The sequence below is a fragment of the Nansenia antarctica genome (assembly GCF_963989245.1).
Source record: "Nansenia antarctica genome assembly, chromosome: 2".
In the NCBI taxonomy this organism is placed as follows: Eukaryota; Metazoa; Chordata; class Actinopteri; order Argentiniformes; family Microstomatidae; genus Nansenia; species Nansenia antarctica.
Window position 1 is genome coordinate 10,649,430 of NC_137675.1, and position 9,370 is coordinate 10,658,799.

The window sequence follows — 9,370 nt, forward strand, 5'->3', positions numbered from 1 at the left end:
CAAACACCTGGTTTAGAACAGAACAAAGTTATATATATTTATATATAGTTATATATATACACACACAGTATGCTGACGTAAAGGCAAACAACACCTTGTATAGAACAGAGCACAGCTTGTAAAAGCAAAACAATAACGTTGTGTCGCACAGAGGAGAGTTCACTAAACGAACCCTTCCACAAACAAACAGACAAGGTTTTTGAAGCACAGAGGAAGGTAGTGCTGCATTCATGTGCTCCTCTGAATTAGGAAACTACGGAATTCCTGACTCAGCAACCCGTGCACCTCTGGGAAGTCCGGGTTTAAACGCTCCTCTGTGCTATCTCAGAATTAGCCAATAAGAAGCCCGAAGCAAAATCCATCACTAAATCTTGGTGGGAAGCTCAAGAGTTCCAGGGGAGGACTGTGAGTGAGTGCACCATCGATTTAAACCAATCCTTCAACAAACAACCCTCACCATGGACTCCAGGCTAAAACTCTAGAAAGAAAATAATAAACTGTCAATTTGTTTTAATTGATTCTTCACATTCATCATGACTGTAAACAACTTATGCAGTCAATATGAGGAAAAAGTAGAAAGTATAACTAACACCATTGGAAATAAAAATTTAAAAGTACCCCCTTTTCTATCCAGCAGGTCCCATTTGTAAAGGAGTGGTAATCCTCCCAACAATTGCATGCCTGTCTCTTACATGAGTCCTGGTTGTGTTTGCATACAAAGCAGAATCCCAATGGCATGGCTGTAAAGCTTACGACCTTTCATCTACATCCACACTCATTCACACAGACAGTGTGTGTGTGTGTGTGTGTGTGTGTGTATGTGTGTGTATGTGTGAGAGAGAGAGAGAGAGAGAGAGAGAGAGAGAGAGAGAGAGAGAGAGAGAGAGAGAGAGAGAGAGCGCGCTCAACAGGCTATTGTGGTGCGTGTTTCTACAGATGCTTTTCCATTAAACCAAACCACATCAACTTATCAAAACAACTTCACTTTGGCATAACAGATAGGCTATAATGCCAACGGTTGCTAGGCGATGCCTATGCCTCATCCAAAACAATTAAGACCCATTTGTTTTTGTTTTATCTCCCATAAAGACCCCACTTAGCGAAGTGGGAAAAACAACAGCTAATATGTGTATGCATCATTTATAGGTGCTGTTTACATAGACATGGTACTGACTTGTTCCATCATGACTTAGAGTAATTGCGTGACCTTTCACAGCAACTGGCATGTTCATCATGTGGTGACCTGCACCTACTTGGCAAACAAGCCTACCTATACCATGGGATCATGTTCATGCTACCACTACATAAAATCAATAAAGTAAACTATTGCATTTCTGTTCGTTGTGATGGATTATGCCATCTAGGTGATAGGTGGCCTCCCCAATTACCTAAATCTAAGCATTTTGGGAAAAGTGCACTTTGCTCAATCAGATGCTCTGAATTGGACAAGATTTTGTGTTTTCAGTTTGAATTGGCATAAATCTGAGTTTCTGTCTTGCTGGTCTGCATGCAACAACATGTGTGATATACAGTGTGGAGTGTGCCAATTGAGCCCCATTTTTAACTAGCCAACAAATCCAACCCATTCTCACTGTAAAATATGGTGCTGACTACGTAACGAACAGCAATATGCATCATGAAGCTGTTTTCTCCTCATTCAAGCAACTTTGAAGCAGTCTCAAGTCGGCCCTAGGCTGACTGAGGCCAGGCCATCCGTGTGAAACATGGCCACCTCCGTGATGTCGGAGCCCCAACCCCCCATCATCGTTCACAACGGCCCAGCAACACCAAAGATCTTCTGACATGTTTTACACGGCAGCTGTAAAACTTCGGAAACAACATCATCTCACTTAGATCGAGCTATAACGTTAATTGGCTAGCAAAAGCAAGTTAGCGAGAGCTCGCAACTTCTGCAGAGCCACCCAAGTTCAGACTGGTTCAGTAACGCCACAGCCTCACAGGCGAGGCGGCCATCTGCCATCAGACGCACATCCAGGGATCTGCTGACTAGACAGACTCGGAACGATGATAAACACGACCGCTAGCTCGCAAACACTCAACTTTTAGAAAGACATTTACTTCAATAACGGATCGCTAACGCATGCATTTCCGCAACGATTGCAATGATTTTCATCTATCAATGTCTTGTGGCTCTGACGCTTTAGCGAAGCTTTTAGCTAGGAGATAATACAGCCAACGTCAGATGGTTAGCACTCAGAGGCGCTAGCCAGCTAGTAGCTATAGGACATTTGCTATAAAAAAAATAATCTAAATAACGCAAATATAGCAAGCCTCTTGTATCTGGCTAACTGGACATCATCAGCAGGCGTCGTTTGCAGACGTTTGGTAACGGCGCCTACTCACCTGTCAACTCTCCCTGCACGGCGGGCAGACTGGTGGCAACAAGGCCTTGACTTGGCTTCAGACTGAAGACGCGGGTACTGGCAGGCTAACTAGCTAACTAGCTAACTAGCTACACTTTAACACCAACGTTACAAAGTCCTCGAATATGCGAATAATAACGCTGCGGCTGCAACGGTGGGATGACTAACTGAAATTAACACCCACCCGTTTAAATCTCCGAATAAAAACAATTCTCTAGCCCCACTAGCAAATGCAAGCTAGCTAGCTGGCTATCAACTTTGCACTTGTTTATCGTGCAGTCGGACTACACAATAAGCCGTTTTTTTCTTCGGATTTGACCAAACGAAGGTTTATTCGCGTTGGAAAGTGGATACGGAACGTCAACACAGAACCCTCGAATCACTGAATTCTCAACTCGGAGCGTTCGTTCGTTCGTTCGTTCGTCGGCTAGCTGGACTCGAGGCGCCAGGGGGAATGGAGACACTGTCGCTTCCTTTCCCTTTCGCTGTGCAGAGTGACCGTCCGACTCAACGCTGTCACTGGGGCTGCGTTCGTCGATCCGCTCCGATTGCGCCGGAGCGCACACTGGGTTCAACGTCATAAAGGGACCCTGTAATTTGATTGGACGAGAGGCATCCCACGAGTGCTGATCCGATTTCCGGAGCGAATTGACGAACGCAGCCACAGACCAGGAACTCCCGCCTCTGCCCGCCAGAAACACGCGCCTGGTTGGTGGACGGTCACGCAGCGAGCTCGTGGATCCACTCGTTCTCGGCTAAGTGGGTGTGGATCAGAGGAGAAGGGGTGGAGACTGGTTACCTCGGAGTAGTAAAACCGTCGATTTTTTTGGTACTGTATCAGGGGGCCATTCCACTAAAGGTGGCTTAGTATATCGCCGATTAAAATAAATCAGGCGATCAGGCAACTCGGGATTGGAATTCAAGCCTCAGGTGATTCCTCGAACGAGGATCAGGCTTGTATCATGAGTGTTCACAGAACACCGGCTTACGGCCAAGCTCCACCATGGCCATCGAGCGTTGCGTCAGCGTTGAGTCTAATGTGCGTTGCGTCCGAAATTGGGATCAAATGCATTGTAATCAATGAAAGGTGCTCCACCTGCTGCGTTGCGTTGCGTTGCGTCAGCGTTGCGTCCGATGGCTGCGTCCAAAGTAGACATTCCAAAAAGTTTGATTTTTGACGGTGGACGCAGACGTCACAATGAGACCAATTGTACCACGTGGTACCACGGACAGCTCCAAGTATGAGCTAGCCAGTGGAGCTAGAGTAGAACGTTGACGTTGACGCAACGTTGACGCAACGCAGTAGGTGGAGCTTGGACAACAGGAAGTTGACGCAACGCCGATGGCGAGTTGACGCAACGCAGCAGGTGGAGCTTGGCCGTTAGAAATCCTCGATATGGGCGCGTGCACGCAGACATAAAGAGCCCCGAAGAGTCGATCTGTCGAAATGAAGATACTCCACTCTGCAGGGGTCCTACATTTGCGCAGCATTCCGAATTATTGATCTTTATGAAGACGGAAAAATAAGATGTAAAATAGTGCAATACTGCCGCAATTAACAAGGCGAGGGAAATGGTTTGGCAAGAAATTGCTGACCAATTAAATGCGTAGGTCATACTAGCCCCAGTTATTGTTATATGTTCATATTTTAATAAATTTATATTTACTACTGTGGTGATATCAGCAGCAGGCTACAAGCCGTCATATCGTCACAATGGCCTAGTGGTATCGACTGCTGCCATAGTATTTATTCGTCATTTTAAATCGGTGGTTCAAATCCCTCTTCAGACACACTTTTTACTACATTTCGTTGTCTGAATCTAATCTAAAATCTCATCTAAAAAAGTATGTAGGCTATAAAATTATGGTGCAGGCTAATTTACAAGAACTGACACGATTACAATGGTGTTTGAAGCCTTTGCATTGAAGGCTTCGGTTAAATGTAAAAAAATAAATAAAATGTATGTCTATTAACTTGCATTGCTTTGATCACAGCGGTCTGGCTGGCGCAGTGGTTAAGGCAACCAGCTAGAGTTCCAAAGGTTCAGAGTTCAAGACTTGATTTTAGTGATTTTTTATGTATTCCGTAAGCAAGAGATTAACTCATTGTGGCCGATGCTTAACTTCATCTGTCAATAAAAACTGGTCATGTCATTCAGATCTCTCACTTCTTGCAGACATAAAAGACTGGATAACAGATAATGTTCCCCTTTTTAATTCTGAAAAAAAACTGAAATTAGGATTTTTTTTGCCCAAATAACAAATAATAGTTATGTATTATCAAACTGTAAAACTACAGTATATCATGTATCAGTCAATTAAAACAATTTGTTGACTCATCTTTTCCTATTAGTTGATTAAGCTACCGATTATTCTAATGTGGAAAAAATATTTGTATTCACCTTATTTTTCAATTGGAAATTTGTGACAGCAGTCAGAACAAGTCACCAACAAATCAAAATAGTCAGACTTTTATTCTGAAAGATTTAAATAAAATCAACGACACACTTGCTAGTCACTACTACCTAGTTAACGATAACACTACTTTACATTGTTAGCAGGCTCACAAAACAAGCTGTGTTGACTAGCGAGTGTGTAATTGATTTTCAACAACGTTGAAATGTATTTACATTTTTCAGAATAAAAGTCTGAACATTAAATCGGCTGCCGAGTTGTTTCTGGTTAGACCAGCTGCTGTCACATTTAGTTAGTTGACAGATTTTTCAAATATTTCTAGACCCAAGAGACCCAAAGTTGTGCTTAAACAATGAGTGGAGGATTAGGGTACTTTACAAATTAATGCATTTATTTTATATAGTGCTTTTCTCAATACTCATGTAGCCCTATGGACAATTAGGCTAGATGTTACAAGTTCATAGAATAAGTTAATAACTAGAATAAATAGAAGTTAAAAGGTTTAAAACTATTCAAAGGTTCATTTAAGATGGTTAAGGTCATGTATCCGCTTGTTAAGTCGTGACGTGTTTCCGGGTCCAACGTTGGCTGAGGCGCTGTCTTCGAAATGCCGAAATAATAATAATAATTAATTATATTTATATAGCGCTTTTCCGAGGCTCAAATACCCTGACAATATGGAGAAAACGGGAAAGTGCCGTGTCCCTTGTTGTATGAATAGAACGATTAAACTGTCATTCTACCGCTGTAGTTCACTGGTACTCTGGTGTTGGACTCGGAAATGGCTAAACGTCACTTTTGACGTCAGACTTAACAAGCGGATTGTGTTATTTACATGATGTAACATTTAATTTGTTATTTTATAATATGATCCCAGTGTGGGAAATGTTTCTTATGTATTTTAAGTTAAATACATTTAAGAAACGAATTTAATATGCCAACGTTTACATTCGGTTATGTTCTAAGCCAATGATGATAGCTGGGTCAGGTCAGGTGTCAAGGTCAGGTGTCAAGCGGAAAGGAAGAGAGAGACGGGAGAAACGAGGCAATGGTGAAGGAGAGAATACTGTTTGATAGCTGCTCGAAGAGACAACGATATTAAAGTGGGTAAAACACTCAGTTTAAGCTCTGCTACGGCTTCTGTGTGAAGAGGAACGACGAGTGACTCTTAGGGGAACTGGGCAGTATATTCAGGGGTGCACATAACTTTTTGGGGCCAGTGCTCAGAGGAGCACCTAGGGATGCTGCTTGGTGCTCCCCGAGCTCGCGAGTCACGACCCGTCCCACAGGATGGATAAAAAAGGGATACATGGATAACTTATATTAGCAAAACGACATTTATTCATAAATAAAGATGAACGAACAAATGATTGTGCGCAAAACAAAAGAAACAAATGCAAAATCAAATGACTGCTCTTTAAGCATGAAAGTCTGTCAGACTCCTTTAAACACAATGAAATCAACTGACATCTCTTTAAGCACTGCTCTGTTCTGTAAACACTGAAATCAACTTTTCAACAAAAAGTTACAGCCTAAGCATTTATTTATGCTACAAGCTTAATCATCATCACTGCTCTATTGACTGCTGTTAATACTGTCCTCAATTTCAACCATGGTAGAAGATGTTGTAGGCTATCACTTTAAATAGCTCATTATTTTGATTGTGCAACAAAGTCTTTTTTTTTATTTTTTCTAATAGAATTCCCAGGGTCAGGGGTCGAGGTGCGATAATGAAGCTGTAAAACAAACGTCTGAACATTTGAAAGCTTCAGAGAAAAGAAACGTGTCCCTTGGTGTTGTTTTTCCTTTTAGCGACGAGTCGTTCGGGACTGAATTTTCACGTGTCGGCGTGATAACCGTGCGATACGCGATACGCGGAATGAAAGTACAAGTTACGATACTTTCCGAATGTTTTCGTGAGGGGAGTCGCCGTGGACGTCGTCGGTCGACTGTTGTGATGGATTACTCGTCGGGCCTTCGGCTGAGGGGACGGCAAATAGTTACTTAGTGGGGCTTGCAGTGATGCAGCAGTCAGCAGTTGGATTTTGAGGAAGTAAATTCCTCTCCCAGCGCTTCCAGCTGTTGGTGCGCAAGAGCGCGTTCATGCCGCTGATCTGCCGCGCAGCATGCATTTTGGCGACGCATGCGCACTGGCGCACCAGTTATGTGCACCCCTGTGTATAGTGGTCTTCTTATAGTCTACGAACATGAGTTGTGTGTTCTGGGTTCTTACCGTCGACACTCCGGCTGGACAGTAGGACTTTTTCAGACAGCTGCCACACGGACCCTGGGGTGGGAGCGGAGAGGGGAGAGAGAGAGGGGAGAGAGAGAGGGGAGAGAGAGAGGGGAGAGAGGAGCGGCCGTTTGTGTTTGTCTTTATGTGGATTAGCCCGTTAGCTGTTACCTTCCTGGGGTCCCACGCAAAACACACACAATACTAAACGATACAAGACGAAGACGACACAGCGATGACCTGGCAAACGACGACAGCCTGACACGAGGCCTGTCTGTCTCTCAGATTCACATAAGGCCTGTCTGTCTGACTCTCACAAGGACTGTCTATCTCTCAGAGAAGGCCTGTCTATCTCTCAGAGAAGGCCTGTCTGTCTCTCAGACTCACACAAGGCCTGTCTGTCTCTCAGACTCGCACAAGGCCTGTCTGTCTCTCAGACTCACACAAGGCCTGTCTGTCTCTCAGACTCGCACAAGGCCTGTCTGTCTCTCAGACTCGCACAAGGCCTGTCTGTCTCTCAGAGAAGGCCTGTCTGTCTCTCAGACTCGCACAAGGCCTGTCTGTCTCTCAGACTCACACAAGGCCTGTCTGTCTCTCAGACTCGCACAAGGCCTGTCTGTCTCTCAGACTCACACAAGGCCTGTCTGTCTCTCAGACTCGCACAAGGCCTGTCTGTCTCTCAGACTCACACAAGGCCTGTCTGTCTCTCAGGCTCACACAAGGCCTGTCTGTCTCTCAGATTCACACAAGGCCTGTCTGTCTCTCAGAGAAGGCCTGTCTGTCTCTCAGACTGCCACAAGGCGAGTGTCTTTGAGCCCCGGAAAAGCGCTATATAAATACAATGAATTATTATTATTATTATTATTATTATTAAGGCCTGTCTGTCTGTCATAGAAGGCCTGTCTGTGTCTCAGAGAAGACCTGTCTGTCTCTCAGGCTCACCTTGTAAACGCTCGGCTGGGAGACATCACACCTGTGGGGCAGAATGGGCTCGATGGAGGGCGGGGTCAGAACTCCGTCCAGCGAATAGAGACGTCCGTTCTTGGCCTCCACTTCGGCCTCGAGCACGGCCATCCCATTGAGGATCTGGCCCTGTGTGGGGTAGACAGACAGACAGTCAGTCAGTCAGACAGACAGACAGACAGACAGTCAGACACAGCTACTGTATATCACCAGAGGACTGGGGCATCTCCCAGTGTGGTGAGGTTAGATTACTTACAGTTTCTGTCACGTTGAAGGAGAGGACCTGATTGGCCATGGTCACTATGCGCGGGCTTGACACAGCGTAATACACCTCCAGCTTAAAAAAGAGAGAGGACGAGTGTCACTTAGCAACCAAAACACCAGAAATATGAAAGACAATCCACAATGTCAGTAAGGTTTTTTTTTGTGACTGACTTGATTGATGAATTGATTGATTGATTTGTCTTTTACAAATATATAGATTTTCTTTCAGACACACAAGCATATCCTGACCCATACACACTCACACACCTACCTTGGTCGATGCAATGATATGGTTACGGACCAGCTCCAGTAGTTTAGTAGTGCCCTGAAATAACACAACAGTTAAGTCACTCACACACGCCACACACACACACACCACACACACACACACACACACACACACACACACACACACACACACACAGACACCACACACACACACACACACATGCCACACCAAACACACACACACACACACACACACCTCTGCTTACAAGTCAAGGTTATAAAAGACACATTCCACACCTGTAGTAAGAACTTGAACTGGGCGAACTTCCCGTAGTCTGTCACCAGGGGAGTTCCGACTCCCCAACTCCACCTACTGGTGACTGGATTCAGTGGACTAATTGCTCATGCCTGTCACCTGTTGTATGTTTGTATGTGGCTATTTAGGTGTGGCAGGCAGGTTGCCCCAGAAGTAGCGAGCTCTGTGAGCAGGACTGCCTGGAACTCGGACGGACGGCCAAGTTCAACAAAGTTCAACGATAACCACCAAGTCAGACAGGGGAAGATGGGGCCGCTGCCGGTCGACATGAACGGCAAGGAACACTATCTCTGGTGCACCGAGATGGAGGATTTTCGGGTTTCCCAAACATTACACGGACGTCAACAACATGAGCACCAGGTATCCTGTAGCGATCCCGTCAAACAGAGGGGGACTGGGAGGGTTATGGGCCAGAGGAGCGTACCTGGGTGCCTCGGCGGGACATTGGACCCTAGTCTCATTTCTGACTTTCGCCGGCTCCATCCCGAGGCACCCGGGTGATCGGCTGGTGCCGCTCGTCGGGGGAGGGCACTGTCACCAGGGGAGTTCCGACTCCCCAACCCCACC